Consider the following 23,226-nt stretch of genomic DNA (forward strand, 5'->3'; position numbering starts at 1 on the left):
AATATTCACAAACTTCTTTGGGACAATCGATATGAAAATTTATATCATTTTCTATACTATAGCAAGTTTCACATTCTAAAGCTTCTGTTGATGTATTGCAATTACGTCGTTTTTTTAAAGTTTTTCTTTCTTTTTTAATAATAGTTTACTTTAAATACAAAAATAGACAGGATAACATCTTGATGAAGTGTTTTTCTGCCAGAACAAGGTTTTAAGATTATACCACTTATATTAAAATGAAACTCACATACTAAGGTATACTTCTTTTCAACATTAAAATTGTCTACTCCTCCTTGTCGTCGAATGTTATTAAATACACTAATCCACTTTTTTAACAATTGAGGGTTGTTTTTGGGAAAAGTAAATAAACCGATGTTCGTCTTATTTTTATGTTTGTCATACCTAGCATTTTTACCCATTGGTACACAGCAGTATTGACCCCTGCCACCACTTTCCAGCTGTTTAGGACAAGTTTTAGTTGAACCAATATAAACCTCCTCTTCTGCAACTCCAAGACTTACATCCATATTTTTTAAATTCTTTTTTTAAATAAAGAAAAAAAGTCATTATTAAAATTAATAACAATAAATAAAAAAATATATAAAACATCATGTTTTATATATTTTTATAACAAAAAACATTTTTGTAGCAAATAAAAAACAGAAAATGTTAAAATGTTTTATTTTGAAATTTTATATTTTGTCATGGTTCGCCTTTTTAGATAGCCGTAACATTACATCATTGAAATTCGGGATGTGTCTATTTCTGCAATTATATTATATTATATGCTGATGATGCCGGTGCCTATAATCCGGCGAAAATTTCAAATAAATTATTTAGTACTGAGAGAATTCGTATTATCTAATGTTTTAAATTAGTTTATATATATATATAATATACATATACATATATATATATATATATATATATATATATATATATATATATATATATATATATATATATATATATATATTAAATTCTACTTTGATATTGAATACAAATCAAGATAATTTTGTAATAAAAACAGTCTTATAATTGATGTTATAGATAAACCGAGAGCTTATATGCAAATATTATCTTTTTCAAAACAAAATGTTGACACCGCGTGATTTTAGGGTTTAAGAACCTATTGTTACATGTAGCTTCTGTTTACATGCACTTTGCTCTCTCTTTTATTCCCCAAAAAACAATAAATATTACTTTGCTAATCAAGATTAAACACTTTTAATTTTCGTTATGAAACAAAGATATATTTTTTAATAAGGTAGGTACAATTTTATTACGAGACAAAAATTTTGCTTGATAAACAATTTTCACAAGATAGATAGTCTCTAAAGGTAGGTAGTCTCTGAAGGCAAAATTGTTAATATTTTTTATTACATTTAATTATCAAACTCTTATATAAATCTTATGTAAATTGGCTTCAAACTTTTTCGAATAACAGCTTCATTAAAAAGTTGAAAAATAGTTGCAAGTGTTTTTAATAAAATTTTAAATATCAATTCAGATGTTATATTCATGCATCGTAACTGTAAATTTACTAACAAAAAAAACCCTCATGCATTACACATATATTTACTCTGTTGCAATAAGTTTCTAAAAGAATTGTAAACTGTCTTATTGTTATCTTCGGATAACTGTTTAATCAGATAAAAACTTCGAATATATGCGGATACTATTGACTAGAAAGGTAGCAAAGTAGATATTTCTCACCAGGTTAATAAATTATCTCCTTGGGAATAACTGGCCAACAAAAAGTATTTTTCCATTGTAACTTATTCATGCGATGAACATTATTCTCAAATGTAATTACCTAAAAATTGATGAAACCTTTATAAACAATGTAATTTAGAATTTGTGTAATTTTTTTACATTTAGTAAAACTCATCTAGTTTAATTTTTTTTTAAAACATGCTTAAAAATTTAAACAATGCTTAAAAATTACGTAATCAGGAAAAATTACATAAAACTTGAAAATTATACAAGCTTGAAAATTACATAAACATGAATAGCGAATGAATAACAATAACAAACGGTTTTCATGACAATGAGATAAACATAAAAGTTACATAAAAAATGAAAATTACATTAAACATGAAAATTGCATAAACATAAAAGATTTAACTTAGATTTATTTATTAATTAAAAAACCCTTTTAAAAGAAACCTCAAGCCTGCAACCTTGTTAAAAAAAACGTTGCCAACCGGTTGGCAACAATTTTTTATTTTGATCAACATCTTTGTTGTAACTAGTCTAATAATAGTTATCGCTTTCGCCATAATCTTTTTTGTTTTTGTTTACCATATTGTATTTGCGATTTCTGTTTTTAGTTCTACCAGTGTACCTTTTTTTTTTTCAGGTTAGTTAATCAACAAAAATATCAATTGTATAACTATTGAAATAATCTGAATGACCTCATAGCAAAATCGTAAATTTATTTTTTAAAACAAGAAAAATATTTCTTTTTTTAAGAAATAAATATTTTTCTTGTTTTAAGAAATAAATTGCGAGGAATTTGGTAATTAAAACAAGAAACATATTTCTTATTTTGACAAATAAATTGCGGGTGAGAAATTTATTTCTTAAAATAAGAAATATATTTTTTGCTTGAAAAAAAATGTTTCTTAATAAGAAATGCAATTTTGCTGTGCTATTGTAAACAAATAAATTTCACTTTTTTATAGAATGAGTTAAGAATCAGAAGTTGCATGTTTGATCTAATATAAAAGTTTATAAAATTAACTTTTATGCTGATAACAAAGTTTGGTGATAAATATTATCATCAACTTCAATACCTTTTTTTAAAAATAAAAAATACTTTATTATCTACGTAAATTGAAGTTAGATACTTTGATTTTAACTGTAAAGTGTAGATTAGAAATAATGTCATGTTTGAAAATAATGATTTATCTTTTGGGTAGTAATTATACTTGTTCTATACATCAGTGTTTTATGTTGAGTAGAAAATTTAAAAGTACTTTGTACTAGGAATGCCTTACCAGAGTCGTCGCGATAAAGTAAACAGAGTTGACTAAGTCCCAAAGGCCATCGAGTCTATAATAGGATTGAGGGTCATCGATTTTATTAAGTGTACTTCTTTCATTTTTTAAATCAGTCATTTAGTTGCTCCAAGAAATCCTGACAGTCTTATCACAGGGCACCATGGAATAGCATTTAACCAGGTAGTTCACGCCTCTTTCTTTACCAATAATGCATTTATGGCCAAAACCAATTACAAACCACGGACCTCCAGTTCTGAAAAAACTTTAACCGCTAAACCACGGGTGCAAGAAATTGTGAAAATATTTTTAAAAAGACGTGTTTTGTCTACGGGCAACCGAGTTTATTGTAACAATACTGTTTTATGTGTGTCGTGACATACGAAAATTTTTATTTAATATAGTAATTTTTGTTCTACAGAAACATTGACAAAGAATGAAAAAGTTGACATAGTTTGTTGTAACGTAATTTTTATTTTCTGAACAAATGATCTACGAGCTCTATCCATTAACGTAAGAAAATTTAAAACTTTAATTATTAAAATTTTATAAGACCGTATAGAATGTGTTCTTTTAACTCAGCATTGCTTTAAAAGACAAGAACCTTTCAGAGTAAAATTTATATGAACATAATTGTCTAGTTTCTCTACCTACCTGTTTTGCTATGGTAACAACTCACCCAAGATTTTCACCAATATTAAAATAACCACACCTTTGTGCTTTATTCATCAAATTTAAAAGCGTGATAATTAATAATGTTTTTATCTTTGTTCCAGTTATTATAATGTTATATTTGCTAGTTAAAGTTACTTATATAGTTAGTTCCTTATATATCTTTAGTGCCAAAACTACAACGCCCTGTTTTTCAGTTGTCAAAAAGTTATTACCAAAATCAACGTAACTCCTTTAGACTATCTTTGCATTTGTATTATCCCTTTCACATTGATCTTTTCCACAGCAGGGTTCAAAATAAACATATCTAACCAGTTTTATATATCTCTCTTGGCATACACTGTACATTGAAACTACATTGCTTCAGCTGAAAGATTTCCGTGATTACAACCGGTATTATCAGATTTGGTAAATATTTTCTTGACCATGTGATCAATATGCAATGATTTAAAACCACAGTGGTTGACTTATTTTTTAGTTAAACCTGTGTATTGAAGTAAACACACTTGAATCACTTTCTAACTTGTTTTAAAGAGAATATATCCACATATAAGTTCATTTCTTTCTTGCACAAATACTCTCGTTTGCCTTCTCAGCATCAAACCGGAAGAAGTTTTGGACAAAAATGTTAAGGTCAGGAAACATTTTGATTGTTTTAATTTTTATTCTTTTATGTTAAGAATCCCTTATCAGATGCTTTATGTTGTTGAATATAACTGGATCCGATTTGTCGTCTAATAAAGAGTTAAACTCTGAAAAATGAATTGAAATCATTTTTTTTGTTTCAATTTTGTACTTAGATAAATAAGTTTTTAAAGCGTTTTTTGTTATATATTTGTAATAAAAAACTTATGTATATATATATATATATATATATATATATATATATATATATATATATATATATATATATATATATATATATATATATATATATATATATATATATATATATACCTCTTTGTCTTTAGCGTTAATGGATGACATTTATCGTAATTTGTTTGATATTTTACAAAAATCTTTGTATATGAAAAGGCGTTAATTCCAGATTTTCAATTTGATGTATTTATCAAAGGTGTTTAGATTTCAATAGTTTTTTAACGACAATTGTATAACTAATGGTTATTTGCATTTTTCGCTTTTTAAAATTGCCATGTATTTAAGTTTTGTTTTCAGTATACTTTGGATACTTGTTAAGAGCCGTTCAAGCTTTCACTTAACGATTCCTCAACCCTGTTTAATCAATTTATTTTTCGAAATTTCTGAAGTTTTATTGACTTCAAGCTTCGCTTCAACAAGTTCGACTAAAATTTTACCATAATTCTCTGTTATAAAATCAACATTTTTTTAAATTGTAAATTTCAAGTTTAAAAACCATTATATGATTTATGGTTACACTTACTATGGTATTCACTTGGTTTTACAATCTTTTAATTTTATCTTTATATAAATTTTCATAATTTAATTTTGGCTGAGCAAAACAAAAGGATCACATAAATATTTTGTAAATTTTTTTTTAAATATTTAAAAATAAAATATTTTAGAGATTTTAAGATTTAAGTTTTCTTCAGTAAGAAAATATTTTTATTTTCGGTTTTTCAAACGAAACTGAAAACAATGAAACTAAAAACAATGGCGAGTTGCCAGGCAAAAATGCACCAAAAATGACCGGAAAAAAAAATTATTTGTTATTTAAGATTTTGTTTATTTATTTTATTTTATTTATTTATTTCGTCCTTTGAAATAAGTTTTACGATGTTTTACAACATAACAATATTAAATTAAAAAAAAATTCCGACTGGAGCATACAAAAGACATGGTCTTATCATCCAGCCCCGTTGTTATAAATCTAGTATAATCTTGTAATGCACATGAATAAACTTTTTCATTTTTATTTTTTTATTATTTTATTATTATTATTATATTTTTACGTCAATATAATAACATAGCTTTAAAATCCATACATATTGAATTAAAATACAGGTAGTAATTGTTTATAATCAAAATTGAGTATGTGTTGTTTTTTTGTCACAGTCACAGTCATACTTGTTAGAATCGAGTTCCACAATCGTGGAAGACGAGTTCCACTATCGTGCCCCACGGTAAGATATTGAGAAGTGAGCTTGTTTTAATAAAGATTTAGGTATAACAAATTTACTAATTGAGTATTTAGTTTGGTATTTGTGGTTTACAGAAATAAATTGATATTGGAAAGTGTTTGTAAATAATATATTCTTTAATTTAAACATAAAAAGTAGTATGTTAAGAATATTTACTTGGAAGACATTAAGCACCCCAAGTTCTCTTAGTAGAGGTTTGGCAGTGGTGTACCTGTTTGCATTTAATATCAAGCGACATGCATGTTTTTGTTTTATGTAAATTACATTTAAATTTGTTGGATAAGTACTCGCTCATATTATGTTACAGTAATTGATGCAGCTGTGAATAAAAGTAAAATAAATATTTTTTAAACAAGTTGTATTAGGAAGATCCTTTGACTTAAACATAATTCCAATAATTTTAAATATTTTTTTTCCGCTTTTTTGATATGACTCCAGCTAACACTATCATTAAGAATTATACCTAAAAAGTTGATTGAGTGTTCTCTTTTAAGTTTAGTTTTTTTCATTTAAAAATGAAAATTTTTTATACAGCTGACTCTAAATATCTCGAACTCTAAGAGAGCCGGAAAAAAAGTTTGAAATATCTTGAGTACGAGATATCAAGAGGATTTTGGCTCAAACAAGTGTGCAAGGAACCAGAAATAATGTTCGAGATACACAAAAGTTCAAGATATCGAGTAGTCGAGATATCGAGAGTTAACTGTACAAAAATCGCGAAAAAAAAGTATGATAGCATAATTCTTAATTAAATGTTGTAATGTAGCATACTTCTTCGCTATTATAATAAAAAAAACGTAAAAAAACACCAGAACAGAGAGTTTTTAACTTCGAGGACAACAATTTGGATTGACGCCCCCTGACTCCAAATACCGATCAAAAACCAATCGGTTTTTTGATACTTGCGATGGCAATTTTTATAATCACGTAAAGCTGACCAATTACTAAGTAAAAGCAATTGCTCATTTTTATTCACCCGTCCTAATGTGAAAAAAGGATATTTTGCACAAGCTTTTTCTTTTTCTTCAAGCTCCAATTATTGAAACTCTTTGCAAAGCATCCTTATTGTCAAATAAATATTTTGGCTCCATGTTCCATGTTTTCTAAAATACTGAAACAAAAAATACCGTAAATCGTTATTATTTTTATGTGTTTCTTCATGTACTTTTGCTAGGAGTATATTAAGAAACAATAACTATGTAAAATACTTTACATAAATAAACAATATATATAATATATATATATATATATATATATATATATATATATATATATATATATATATATATATATATATATATATATATATATATATATATATATATATATATATATATATATATATATATATAAATATCTTCTATCTATATATATATATATATAAATATATATATATATATATATATATATATATATTATATATATATATATATATATATATATATATATCAGAATATATATAGATAGATATTAGGGCCCCGAAATCTCAAAAAATTTTCCATCAGATATTACCGGAAAAAAAAGCTCCTTAAATTTGTACAAAATTTAAAACTCCTAAATTTTCAAAAGGGTTCCGTAAAAGTGTTGCCCCCTCCTTCATTAGGGGTGTGGGGAAGGGCAATATATATATATATATATATATATATATATATATATATATATATATATATATATATATATATATATATATATATATATATATATATATATATATATATATATATGTATATATATATGCATATGTATAAATGTATATAAATATACATAAATATCTTCTTTTATAGAACTATACTAAAAAAAATGAAGTTCGTTTTGTTTCTCATTTTTGTAATAATGGCTATTTATTATGTTGAAAGCCAATGTAAGTATTATACTTATTACTTTTTTTTAATTTTGAAAATTTGTTATTATTATTTTGTATGTTTACCAATGCTGTAATTGTAATTGTAACATTAACAATCTTCCAGATATTCTGACATCTAAGGTGGAAGATATTCTGACATCTAAGCGGATCTTCTAATGATACGCTTTCTCTTTTAGACAAAGTGCAAAAACGCATTGTAAACATAGTTAAATCTTCTCTAGCAGCCAACCTCCAAGTATTATCACATTTTCGTAATGTTGCTAATAATTTTTAAAGTTTAAACCTCCCTGATTCATTAAATTGTTGCATTTGTGTCTGTCACACCCCTAAAAATTAAAGACAAAATAATATGACATAAATAAACTGAAACAAGTAAAAAATATGCTGTAAATAGTCAATTAAATTGCAGACCTTCCAATATAACTTTAAAAAAAAAAAAAAAAAAAAAAAAATATATATATATATATATATATATATATATATATATATATATATATGTGTATATATATATATATATATATATATATATATATGTATATATATATATATATATATATATATATGTATATATATTGGAAAATATATTATATAAATTATATATGTATATATATGTATATATGTATTATATGTATATATATATGTATATATTGGAAAATATATTATATAAATATATTATATAAATTTGGAAAATCCCATTTAGAAATTACTAAGAACACTATCCGTATAATTAAGCACTGCAGAAAAAATTTACTCTATTTTGATAAGGAAACGTGGAAGAAAAAAACCACGCACGAATGCTTTGATGTAACAATGGGAAGTTACGACGGAGCAGAAATTTGCGAATTTGTAGGTTTATATATTTTAAATACCCTAGCTAAAATAATCCAAATTAATCAATTAGGTCTTTATCGCGACGACGGTTTAATAATAATGCATAAAAAATCAGGGCCACAACTCGATAAAATTAAAAAAGATATTATTAAAGTTTTTAAAAATATTGGCTTCCTAATTGAAATAAATATAAATTTAAAAATAGTGAATTTTCTTGATGTCACATTTAACCTCTCAGAAAGTTCCTATAAGCCCTACAAAAAACCTAATGACGAATTATTGTATATTAATGTAAATTCGAACCATCCCCCTCAAGTTCTAAAACAAATTCCAATTTCAATTAACAATAGGCTAAACCAAAACTCTTCTAATGAAAATATTTTTAACTCCTCAAAACGCATTTATGAAGATGCCCTTAAAAAAAGTGGCTTTCAAAATTTCGAGCTAAAATTTGAAAAGAAAATTGCAAAAAAGCGTACAGCAAAAATGTTTCAACAAATATAGGTAAAATTTTTCTAAAATTAGTAGACAAACATTTTCCTCCGTCTAATAAATTACATAAGATTTTTAACAGAAATACCATTAAAGTAAGTTATAGTTGTACAAAAAATTTAGAAAGAATTATAAAAGGCCACAACTACGCGTTAATTAATAAAAATGAACATATAAAAGAAAAAAACACTGATTATTGTAATTGTAAACAAAAAATAGATTGCCCTCTAAATAGAAAATGCCTTTCGAAAAATGTAATTTACAAGTGCATTGTTTCCTCACAAAACAACCCTGATAAACAATATATTGGCTTAACCGAGGGGAATGGAAAAAACGTTATGCCAACCACAAATAATCGTTTAAACACAAAAAATATTCAAAAGAGACTATGCTGTCAAAATATATTTGGGATTTAAAAGAAAAAAAAAAAATTTTAATTTACAATGGTCTATTCTAAAATCTGCCCCTGCCTATAATAACATTTCCAAAAAATGTATGCTATGTTTGCAAGAAAAGTTTGAAATATTTACTCATTTAAATCAAGAAAATTTATTAAATAAAAAATCTGAATTAATTTCTAAATGTAGGCACGAAAATAAATACCTCTTAAAAAATTATAAAAACAAATGACCAAATTAAACTATCCCCATTCCAAAGAAAATTATTTCATAATTACTTTCTGTAACTTCCCGTTAACAAAAAAATATAGTAATTAAAAATTTTTTATAATATCTTATAACTTCCTGTAAAATATTTTTTTCTATAAATTGAATTTTTTTGAGATTTAGTAACTCTTCCTGATGATCCAGCAATGGTGAAACTTCAAGTCGAAGATAAAAGTTAGATAAGTGTTTTTTACTAATTAATTATTGCCCTGTTCTTTAAGAACATTGAGCACTCTATTTGTAAAATACACTAACATAATTTACATATATATATATATATATACATATATATATATATATATATATATATATATATATATATATATATATATATATATATATATATATATATATATATATATTAGGGTGTTACAAATTTTATCAATTTTTGAAATTAAACTCGCGAATCGATTTATAAATTTACCATTTATATGAAAATAAGTTTGAGCAAAAATATATATATATATAATTTTTAGGGTCCCCGCATGTTTAATTTTGGGCAAAAATGTTGGGTGTTTTAAACGTCTGGTTTAAACGTCTGGCAGGGACCATATATATATATATATATATATATATATATATATATATATATATATATATATATATATATATATATATATATATATATATATATATATATATATATATATATATATATATATATATATATATATATATATATATATATATATATATATATACATATATATATATATATATATATATATATATATATATATATATATATATATATATATATATATACATATATATATGTATGTATATATAAGGAAAAAGTATAGAAAAAGTCGGTTTGAAATAGAATAACAACAACCCGTATTTTAGTTTACCCGTAGTCATTTTTACAAAATTTACAGAAAACGCTAAACATTCAACATTAAGTGTAAAAATAATATTATGACGCGCACTGTTTAGGCAAAAGACCGGGTAAATAAAAATGTCCAATTGCTTTTACTCATTATTTGGTCAACTTTACGTGAATAAAAGCTTTAGCAGTTGTGCTTATGTTTTTATTCACGTAAAGCTGAGCAATTACTGAGAAAATTGCATAACTTTACGCGAATAAAAATTTGAGTAAAACTGGTACAGCTTTTGTTCGCGTAAAGCTGACCAATTACTAAGTAAAAGCAATTGCTTAAATTCATTCACCCGGCCTATAGTCTATTTTACAAAATTGCAACTAACTAAATAACTAACGGCATTGAACATTACCTGCATATATTATATTAAGATAACTATTTTTATATAAATAACTAGGTTAGGTTAATATCTTTTTGGTCACTGTTTTCAGTCGGTCACTTATACATAACTTTTATTTAAACGTAAAGTATTACGAAATATCATTATGTAAAAACAGATCGACATAAAGTAGAACCACCACTATTAGAACATGTAAAAAAGATTAATTTAATGACATCATTATGAGAGTAAAAAGGTTTTTTGGTACATCAATTTGAAATAACTAAAATTTGCTAATTTAAAACTGCCTGAATTTTTCATAATATACTAGTTTTGAAGAGTTAAATAATATAATTTAATAGTTTTTGTTTTGAATTTAATGGTTATGTTGTTATCTTATTATGTGGTAATATAAGGAAGTTGTTTGAGAAAAACTAAAAAGGTTAATATTCTTTTAATTACGTGTGGCAAGAAGTGAAAATTATTTGTTGCATTAAGTGAACACATCTCAGCTAGCACACATACGTTGATAAAACGTTTAAATAATCTTGCGCGTTGCGTTGGCCTGACATCGACCACCAACATTGTTTTTATATCATTTTGGTTACAAATGCGACGTCGCCAACAACTAAAAAACAACGTTGGCCTAACGTTGTATTTTAAGTCGGCATTGTGTAATATTTTATGTTGATTCAACGTTTTATTTAACGTTGGTACAAAGTTGTATTTTACGTTGGCAAAACGTTGTATTTTAAGTCGATTTAACTTTATATTTTAGGTTTACACAACTTTATATTTAATTTTTATCGGAATTAAATTTATTTGTTCCATTTTTTAGTATATATATGCACATTACATATTATATATTTATACGCATATATAGTTGTATATATGTACTAATACATATATATTTTATCCATTTTAATAAATCAATATAGGTAATGGGTATTGTGATTTATTCTTCTCCGGCTATTTGCCATTTATAGGCCACATACCTAAACTCGCGAAGACAAGTTCAGCTCATTAAAGAGCTTCATCGCCCGCTTCGCTGACCAAGAGAACGAGAGTCTAGGAAGAACGAAGTAATTTAGAGTAATAGTCAGAAAAAATTGAGTTAGAAATGTAGCATAGAGAAAGCGGACAGATATTGCACTTGATGTTACTTGATGTTAGAATGTGCGATTCATACTGTTAATTAGTTTAACTAGTTAATCGTATAAACATAATCATCAGTGGTGATGGGTATTGTGGTTTATCCTCCTCCGGCTAATTGCCATAGAGAGGCTATATGCCCGAGCCAGCAAAGAAAAGTTCAGCTCACTAGTAAGTGATTTTACGTAGAATGAAGAAAGTTACAGTGAAAGTTGAAAGAAGTTGAGTTAGAAATATACCATAGAGAAAGCGGATAGATAATTGCACTGGATGTTAGAATGTCCAGTTCATACTATTAATTAGATAACGTAAATAATTTAGTAGTATAAACTTAGTCATAATTGCTAATGGTATTGTGGTTTATCTTCCTTCGGCTAGTTTTCATAGAGAAGCCACATTACCAAGGCCCGCAAAGACGAGTTCAGCTCACTAAAGAGCGACAAAACTCGCTTCGCGAAGAAAGAGAAAAATATATTAGCAAATTATGTTTTCACAATCAACTAAAATGTTTGAATGAAAATTAATTCTTATAAGTTATACAAATATACAACGAATATCTGACTTTCTTGATGCAAACACACCGTCGATCTTCTGTATATAATTCAACGTTTTTTAAATGTATATGGATCAACGTTGATCCAATGTATAAAATCCAAAGTTAATTCATACATGTTGGATTAAAGTTGGGTTATAAAAGCTGGATCAACGTTAACCCATACACATTAAATTAATGTGGGTTTATACACATTTAGTCAACGTTGATGCCTATAAATTAGATCAACGTTGATTCCTATACATTGGATCAACGTTGGGTTTAGATCGGAAAAACATACAGCTTTTGCGATGTTTTTACATACGTTGGACCAATTTCGCAACTATTTTTAATCACGTCGTTATTTAATATAAATACAATAAAACTAATATTGGTTCAACGTTGTATTTGCATCGGAAAAAACAGTTGACGTTTGTGATGCATTTACATATGTTGGTCCAACGTAAGTGCGCTAGCTGGGATCCCGGTAGTACCGCACTCGGCCTATTTTTTTGCGCAGGGTCTTGTTTGTTAAGGTTTTTATTAGAGTTAAAGAGTTGAGACAGGGTTGAAACCGTATTAAACTAGCCTCCTTGACTCTAATGGCCTTTTCGACATTGGGACGATAAATAACATAAAAATGAAAATAAACAATAGGTGTTTATCTCGGTCAGTTATTAACAAAAGAATAATCTACGGAAATATTTCTTCTTTAATTTCCTTTTTATTTTCATAAATATTTTTAAATATTTTTAATTCATTCTCTCTGTTATTATACTAATATTACTCTTGAAAACTAATATAAATTTCAAAAAAATATCGCGATCAAAAAAATAACAAACTACAACAAAAAAGACGTTGAAAATGTTTTGAAACATTATTGAGAACATTATAGAGGAACACTATAAAGAAAACATGCATTCAGATTCAATGTACCAAAATCAACATTGATTGATAAAAGTAAAAACACAGGCTAACATGATTGCAAAAAGCTTTATTAGTTGAAACTGATAGGTTGTTGATTTCTTTAAACCAATGTTTCAGCAGTTGGGGTATAATTTCTAATGTTTAACACTATTTTACGAAAATAAACAAGAACATTTATTCAAATATGGCAAACATTTATTATAGTGGTGGTAAAGAGATATGGAAACATGATGAAACATTACGCAGAACTGATAACATTGCATCAAACAGAGCGTTATCTTGTACTACAATTGATAATTGTTTTAATAATTATAAGAAACAACATGTAAAGTCAAAATTGCTAAATATTACTAAAAAATCTAAAAGAAATAAACAATAAATTCATGATAACGGTATCCCCAAATCTAAAAGAAACAATGAAAGAGTTCAAGGTGAACTTTTGACAAAAAACAATGGAGAAAGTTCAAACAGTGGATGATTTTACATCTTTTACACCTACTAAAACAAAATGAAATGTAGATTTAGTGGTTCCAGCATTGGATAATAAATAGATTTATTGTTCTTTTTGTTAGTTTTTTTACATAAATTGGTTTTATGCTTCATTTTAATTATTTTCACATTCTCATAAAGGTAACAAATTTGATTCAAAAAGTCTGGTCAAATCCGCACGGTGCATAGGAACATGCTTTAAGACCTTGCAACATATCCCCGGAAATTTTTTCTATGTCATTAGAAGACTCTTCGTTGTTCCAAAAATGTAAAAAATAACTTTTTTCAACAGGGGCCTGTGGAAAAATTACGTATATATAGGTAACTAAGTCATGTGACCTACTCAAATTTCTACTATATTGATTCTGGTATCTGATGAGGGTGACTTGCAAAATGTTTACGTAATTAAAACTAACTCAACCTAGAGTTGTTAACAAGGCCAAAAGTTAGAAGGCCAAGGACGAGGCCAAGCCCAAGGACTAACAACTCTGACTCAACCCCGTCCCAATCCCTAACTGACTCTTTCCTAAAACTGCGTCTCCTAAAATCATAAATTTAATTTCTGTTATAAGTTAGATCAAAATTTATCAACAGATTTCAAATTTCATCAAAAAATTTCGTTTAAGCTTTATGACTATAAAAAGTTAAAAAATCTGATTACCCTCCTGAAATCTGATTACCCCCTGAAATAACTTTGAAAGGTTGTAATTTTTAAACAAGGCTTTTTTTTTTGATGAAATTTTACATCTGTCGATGAATTTTGATTTAGTTTAGTACAACACAAAATAAGATTTTAAATAGTTTCATTTAGGAACTATATCTTACGGAGGTGGGAGGAGTTGAGGTGGGAGGAGCTCAATGTATCATGCCTATATTATAACTGCATATCAGATGTTTTTATTTGAAACATTCATTTAAAATGCCTAATCATGCGAAAGAACACGTTGACTTTGTTAAAATGTTTTGTATGTGCTGTTTCAGGAAAGACAAGGATTTAAGACCTATAAATAATGATGAAAAAACTTATATAAATTAATTAAAAAAAAAAAGATTATTCAAACCCTATCAAAGCTATATTTTGAAAAATTATTTAGTTAATAAATCAGACCTTACTACCATGCATTAGTCAAAATGTAGAAAAAAAGCTTGCTAGGACTGACCCATATTTTACTATACGACCGTATGAAGGTAAATTATACATATTTATAAATAATGTACTTAAGTTAAAATTTAGTTACGTTATTATGGCAATTATAGTTACTAGACATATTCGATCAAATTTTGGATCCCAATATCAGAGTTATCAGAGTTAGAAAATATAAATGTTTTTTATGTGAAAATGGGCACAAATCCAAAATGGAAAAGATATTGGCTCCTATGAATAAACGCGTTTTAGAAAAACCTGTTTAAAAAGGCTCTGAAGGCGTTTTAAATAAACATGCAAAACGACTTATTTGTCCAGATTGGTATGTTTAAGTGTGAGAAGGTATTCTCTGTAAGAAGTTAGAAAAACAAAAGAATTTGACGGTCTTTGTAAGATTAACATCTCCAACAACGCAAGGAAAAGTTCTGTCCAGTTCTATCAAAGCTTTGGGCATAAACAAATCAGGGAACACTTTAGCTTTGAAAACTTTTGGTTCAAAGCAACTTATTGATTTTGTCGGAAAGATTGAGGTTAAAAAAAAGGTTCTTTTATTTGGATAAATTGAACGAACTTCAACTCAAGCCAGGTCAGGTTTTGATGCTTTTTTTTTTTTCCTAATAATTAACTTTATTTTTATAATTAATAATTAACTAACAAAGCCAATTTTTTAAACAATTTTGTCATGTCTCCTTAGTAATTGCATTATGATTGAAGTTGCACACTTTTTTATGAGTGAAGGAGGGAAAAAAAGTGTGGAACCTGGTTTCCATATTAAACTAAAGGTGAACAACAAGCTGATTGAAAAATTATTCAATAGTGATAAATTTCCATTTTTACCAGGAGTAAATGAAAACAAAAAGGGAAGTAATTTATTACCTACATTTTTAAGGTAACTAGATAGCAAACTTTATGACTCGTTTTGATTTTTTATGCATGTGTAGTTGTTAAAAAAAGATATTGCAAATGACGCTATAAAGCTTAAACCAATAATGCTTCATCACAGTCATCAAGAAACAAATGATGTTGATATCAAATTAGGTGTAGATGTAGGGGAGAGATTCCTTAAAGTTACTCTATCAATCACCTTAAAACCAGAGTTCGAAAATAAAAAAATCCCAAATTAATTTAGAAACCGTGACGTAATGCATATAAAGATTTCAAAGATTCAAGTGAATGTGATTGGTACAAGTGAACAAAAAGCTATTATACAAGCCATTTTTTCCTTCATTAAACAAAAAATACCATAATCTGCGAATAATCTGCTTATAATTATCTGCGGATAATTTGCACATAATCTGCGGATAACTTTGGAGAAACTGAACATTTCTTCCTTAGATTACTCAGTATCTGAAGAACTAAAAGTTTTTTTCAAATGGTTAGAAAACAAACTGCAACATCAAAGCACCATTGTCCGTTTTGCATGACCTCATCTCCTAACTTTCAAAAAGCTTATCATAATTCTTTAGAATCTTAGTGCAGATTATACGACCAATGAATATCTGATGGTGCAAAATTAAAAGTGCAAAAATGTAAACAAATGTTGTTCAAACCCCTTATTATTAACAAGCGATATTAATAGAACAATAATAAAGGTTATGAATATTTTCAGTCTACACTTAACTGTTAGGTGTTGTAGACATAATTATCCTACCAAGGGCAGCATTGTCGGGATGGCAATCCTTGCATTAAGTTTTTTCAGTAATCCAGTCTTGGAGATCCCCCTGTTAAATGCATTAAAGTACTTAGAGGTTTAAAAAAAAATAGTCCATGGTTGTTTTGTCCATTAAGCTCTACTAATGTCAAAGTTATAGAGCAGTTTTCTACGAGCTATAGAAATCTAGGGGATATAATTTCTATGAAGGTACACATAGTTAAGCAACATATTTTCGAATTCGTTGACATGAAAGGTGAGGTTTTTGGCTTGATAAATAAATTTTAAAATTTTTTAAAATAAAATATTATGATAATAAAAATTATATATAATAATAGTAATTAAACACTTATTATTACAATATTACAACAGTTTATGTAAGTTAAAACTTGCATAAACTATGACGATTATTCATTAAACAGACTAGAATTTAGGTTTAGGTTACCGGGCCAAACAAGCTCCCGAATCCATTCACCAGGATTTCAGTCAGTTTTAGCGAATGAAAAAAGTTGGAGAGCACAGTCCAAACTATATTGAAGCGCTAAAAGACGCAATTATTGCTCATAAATACAAACATTTTTAAAGTAACTTTTAATTTGCAAGTAGCTTGTTAAAAGTACAATATTAACCTCCTATGAACAATTTTTTAAGATAATTTTTTGATTTATGATATGATGATATATGACATGCAAAATATCAATGATAATTTAACCACGTAGACCAGAAAATTCTTTTTTACGGCACTAAAGTAATTGTAGCTAACCCTATTGGACCCCTAATAGCCCTCCCATAGCGTATGGTTCCTAAATAGAATTTTTCAAAATTTTTATAGTGTTGTATTAAACTAAATCAAAATTCATCTACAGATGTGAATTTTCATCAAAAAATACAACCATTCATAGTTATTTCAGCGGGTAAATTAGCAGAAATTTTAAACTAGTCATTAATCTTAAAAAAAAGGAGATTTTTTAATAAAATTTGAAATCTGTAGATAAAATTTAATCTAATTCATAAAAGAACATTAAGTTTTTTTTATGAACAGTTTTTTTTATGAAAAGAACAAAGTTTTTTTTATGATCTTAAGAGACGTAGTTCTAGGAAAGGGGCAATTAGGGGTCGGGACGGGGTTTGGTTAGCTCCAATTACTTAATTATTTTGCAAGTCATCCTCATTTGATACCAGTATCAACATACTAGAAGTTCAAGTATTACACATGGCTCTTAGTTATCTACAACAATAAATTTACTGAGCACTCGCCTAAAATACGTAATTTCTCCTCTGGCCCCCGGTGAAAAAAGTTGTTTTTTAACATTTTTAGAATAAGGGTCTTCCAATGATAAACAAATAAAAAAAACTTCTGGGGATGTGATGCAAGTTCTTAGAGCCTGTTCCTATGCACCGTGTACAGCTTCTTGTAAAACGTTTCGGAATTAAATAGCACATTGAACCTTTTTTTAATATATATATATTATTATAGAAAATAAAAAACTTTATATTTTGAAAAATATTCTATGAAAAAATACGTTTCTATAAAAAGCAGATTTCCCATCAAAAATAAACTTTCCCTACATCATTTCACGTTTAATTTTATATTACATTAGGTTGAAGAAAAGATACAACTTTGTCATTGAAATAATGATTTTTAAATCTTTGACTGTAAAATTTTCAACTTGACTCTATTATAACGGGTTTATAATGGGTTAAATCTGAAATAAATTAAATTATGCTATACTAAAAATCTTCGTTGTCTTTTTTTAAGTGGTACAACACCAAAACTAGGAAACTAAAATTTTTTTTGAGTTTTTCAATTTTGCATAAAATACGTGTCAAATTAATCAAAGAACGTTTAGCCAAAGTTTCAGAGCTAAATAATTTATCTTTCTTTAGATATGAGCATTTTATTAGAACACTATGTATCTTTTTTTTCCTTAGCAACGGAGATACTAAATATTTAACATGGTTGTTAGGGCATTTTCTCCCTAAAAATAAGCTTAATTTTACTGGAGTCTTCAAGCTTTGTAAGCTTGATGTCACTTCTATGTTTTCCGAATCGAAATTCAATTAAAAGTCATTGTTCTAAACCACTAACGCGTTTTGTAACAGTTAACAGCATAGGTTAACAGATTTGGAAGTTAACAGCATGGTTAACAGATTTGGAAGATTTGGAGTGTTATTGTTTGTTTATCCTTTGGATTTATAATATATATATATATATATATATATATATATATATATATATATATATATATATATATATATATATATATATATATATATATATATATATATATATATATATATATATATATATATATATATATATATATATATATATAAATATATAAAAATATATATAAATATATAAAAATATATATAAATATATAAAAATATATATAAATATATATATAAATATATATAAAAAATATAAAAATAAATCAAAGAAATGCCAAATAAACAAAATACTTGAAAGAAGAGCAGAAAATGGAATTACTTTAAACCATCTGATATTCTCAAATCAAAACCTGCAGATCAGGAGATTTCTTGTGTTAGCTCAAGAAAGTTAGATGTATTGTTCAGCTCAGGTAAGTGTGAATCTGTCAACTATTTTATACTTATTAACTTTTTATTGTTAAAGAAATTAATTGCACACACTGTTTGCCCCAATTGCTTTATTGGAAATTTGTTAATCAAAGATAACATTGGTTCTCGCATAGGCTTTTGTCATTTTGTCATTGAGAGGAAGTGTACAAAGTGTAACTTTTCTAAAAATTTTAGAACTTCACCAAAGTCAAAGAATTCTTTAAACACAAATGAGTTTCCTATTGATACTGTTTAAAAAGAACTTTCATCTCTAGAATCACCATATGAGATCAACCTGCGAGCTGTCATGGGATTGCGAGAAATAGGTGCTGGTCATGTGTCGATGAAAACTTTTTCCTTCTGTATGAACCTTTTTTGTTTGTCGCCTAATGGCTTTAATAAGTTAAATAAAACTGCCATGTTAGTATACAAAATTGCTGCTGAGGAAAGTATGCAAAAATAAACAACTCTCTTGAAATGAAAGAAGTTAGAATTTCTATTGATGGTTCATGGCAAAAGCGAGGTTATAATTCTTTGAATGGTGTTGTAACTGCTGTTTGTAGTGATAAATGTATTGATGCAGAGATATTTACCAAACATTGCAATGGATGTAAAATATGGAGATCTAAAAGTGGAACTACAGAGTATCAGTGTTGGTTGGTTGATCACCAGTGTGAATTGAATCACAAGGATTCATCGGGTAGTATGGAATCTGTAGGAGCTGTGGCTATGTTTAAGAGACCTTTACAAAAAATAATTTGATGTATAAAGAATATATAGAAGATGGGGATACATCTTATTTTAATGGTGTAATAGTAGCAGATCCTTACAAATAGTATGGCATTATGCCTGTAAAACTGGAATGTTTTGGACATATTCAAAAACTGTTAGGAGCACATCTACAAAACCTTGTCAAACCACAAAATGGTACCAAAAAACCAATATCAGGCAGAGGTAAACTCGCTGAAAACTGCATTAACTCAATGCAAAATTTCTATGGTCTTGCAATCAGATCTAATGTGGGAAACTTGTATTCAATGAAGAAAGCAGTTTATGCCATACTTTTCCACTTCACCGATTTTTCTGATTCCTTCACATGCCACCAGTATTGTTCTCGTGGAATTAAAGAATTATAAACCCAAATCTACCATATATCTGTGGATAAAAGATTTAATTCTACCAATAATTATAAATTTACAAACAGATGAATTGTTATCAAAATGTTTACATGGAAACACACAAAATGCTAACGAAGCACTTAATGGACTTTTTTGGGCTCGTGTACCAAAAAGAGTTTTTGTTTCTAAATCAACACTGTAAATGGGAACGTATTCAGCTATTTTAGCATACAATGATGGTGTAAAGGGTGTTATTAGTGTTTTAGACATCTTGGTTTAGATGGTAAGGTATCAAATATTTCAGCGACTTCTAAAAATAAAAAAAGGATTAGTCAAATGAGGTGCAAGTCATCAAAGAAGGAAAAAAAAAGAAGAAAAACTTTTAGAGTCATCAAAAAAGTCAGATCTTTCTAACACGTCAAAAAATAAATAAGATATGAGGAAAATATACATAACTCATCATTTACATTGATATTTAAAAAATCTATCTGTTAAATGTAATAAAATAGTGTTTAGAATAAGTGTACAAAATTTCAGGTCATATGATGATAGCTAACCTTAGATATTATGTTTTGAAAATTAGTCCAAAAACACATTTTTTGATAGTTTTTCCGCCATTATGGTCCTAATGCTAATTAAAAAAATTTTTTTTTTTGCTTTTTTTTTTATTTAAATCATTTAAGTAAACTGTATTTAAAATCATTTTTATTTTGGAGGTTTATTTCATTTTTTTATTTGTTTTGTGTTGTCACCTTAATCTCAGTAACATTATCTCAGTAATTACCTCAGTAACATCTGGTTTGCTTAAATAGTTTATTGCTTTATATCCAAGGTTTAGAAAGTTCATTAAAACTTTTAAGTTTTGTTTTGTGAGTGCTTTCCCCATAAATTAGCAAATAAAAAATTGTTATAAACATGGTATAAATATTAGATGATTAATTAAATGCAAAATTTATTTTTTATATTCAATTAAAGCAAATAACATGCATTCGTAAAACTAATTTTTTAGGTACACCCGACGAAATTAAATGCGGAGATGATTGTATTCCTTCGGTGAATTCTCGCTGTTGTGATGGAAAACCAAGGAGAAACGATGAATACGGAGAATGTGGAAAAACATGTTACCGCTTTGCTGAAGAAATATGTTGCGATGGTGTTCCTCTTCCATCAGATGAATGGAAGATTTGTGGTGGAGTTTGCCTGAAAACCAAATATTGTTGATCTTTCTAAGTAAACATTGATAATGTTAAGTAAACGTTGATGTTGCTATGCAGACAATTTGTTAATTTCTGTTATTGAATTTTGAATGAGTTGAATAAAAATTATTTGAATGTTAACAATCATTGTCGTTTATAACTATCAATGTCGTTAATAACTATCAATATCGTTCATAACAATCAATGTCGTTCATGACAATCAATGTCGTTCATAAGTATCAATGTCGTTCATGAAAATCAATGTCCTTCATAACAATCAATGTCGTTCATAACAATCAATGTCGTTTATAACAATCAATGTCGTTCATAACAATCAATTTCGTTCATAACTATCAATACCGTTTATAACTATCAATATTCAAGCGCTACCGCTTATAACTATGGCGTTTGAATGATTTATATCTCTTTTAGAAAGTGTTTTGTGTCAACACTTTCCCTTCAGCTCTTTAAATCCATCGCCTCTTAAACTCGGCTACCACGAATGACTGGATGATTGCCATATTTTTTTTTAAATTCACCGGCGCATTTAAAATAAATAGAAACCAAAAATTTAAAAAATTGAATAATATATCCAATCTGAAAGATAATATGAATTCTTGATACTCAAAGAGTAAAGTAAACAACATTTTCGGGAAAATTTTGTTGCAATTTCAATTTATTGCGAATTTAGACAACAGACATTTTTACTTTTTTTTTTTATTAATGTTTTAACATAAGATAAAACCTTTATAACTTGACAGTATAAAATATAAAAATAATTTAAACAGGGAAAAGAAGACGAGGATTATTGCAATCATTCCATAGCCCATTTAAAAAAAATATCAAAATATGTTATAATATACGTAATAAAGTTATAATAAAATGTCGCAATAAAATGCGTAGTGCACAAATAAGATTGTCAAAGTAAAAATATAAAAAAGAACAGATTTAACAACAATTATTCAAAGTAACTTCAGCCAAAAACGTTTCTCAAGTTTTAAAAACTTATTTTTTTGCTATAAACTAAATGAATATACCATACTCTTGAAACCTTTTTGAAAGATATTCTATAGTTTTGGTCCACTATATGAAATGCTATATTCTGAATATTTATTATCCGAGGCAGTTTATATGTGTTCATTAGGATGATGACTTTTTTACAACCTTGTTTCCCTCTATCATGATTTGATGAGCTTTTGTTAAAGATTAGATTAAATCTTACTTTCAAGGTGATTTGATAAAAAAATGTCACGCACAAAAAGATTTTTAAATTTTTATTCATTAGCTTTTTTGCCTAATTTTTGAAGTGACTTTAAGCAGCTACAAAATTGAAAACAAGTTTCAGTGTCCTATATATGCAACATTTTATAGAGCCATCAAACATGCAAGGAAGTCAATTATTTACAATAATGTCATCGGACAGGATGAATCTTGTCCGATGGAGATTGTCCTTGATGAGGCAGAAGTCATACAGGTCTTGCCAAACTTTGATTGCAAAACTTTCAACGATGTTGATTAGTATGTTTTCTTGTGGTTTTGCAAGCATATAAAACCTTTTGGATTGTCCTTTAGCACTGCAGATAGTTTATCA

General features: G+C 27.1%; 1 long non-coding RNA gene across 4 annotated transcripts; it reads left to right on the forward strand.

The window, feature by feature from the left end:
- Window positions 1-1,161: 1,161 nt before the first annotated feature.
- LOC136078345 (uncharacterized) lies at window positions 1,162-21,779 on the forward strand. 4 transcript variants are annotated; one of them, XR_010637744.1, is made up of 3 exons: window positions 1,162-1,267; window positions 7,579-7,655; window positions 21,449-21,779. It is a non-coding gene; the product is annotated as an uncharacterized LOC136078345 (long non-coding RNA). The 4 variants fall into 4 exon arrangements; XR_010637745.1 differs by lacking the exon at window positions 1,162-1,267 and adding an exon at window positions 1,318-1,340; XR_010637743.1 differs by lacking the exon at window positions 1,162-1,267 and adding an exon at window positions 4,285-4,307.
- The last annotated feature ends 1,447 nt before the right edge of the window (window positions 21,780-23,226 follow it).

The sequence above is a fragment of the Hydra vulgaris genome, chromosome 03 (genome assembly GCF_038396675.1).
Source record: "Hydra vulgaris chromosome 03, alternate assembly HydraT2T_AEP".
Taxonomy (NCBI): Eukaryota; Metazoa; Cnidaria; class Hydrozoa; order Anthoathecata; family Hydridae; genus Hydra; species Hydra vulgaris.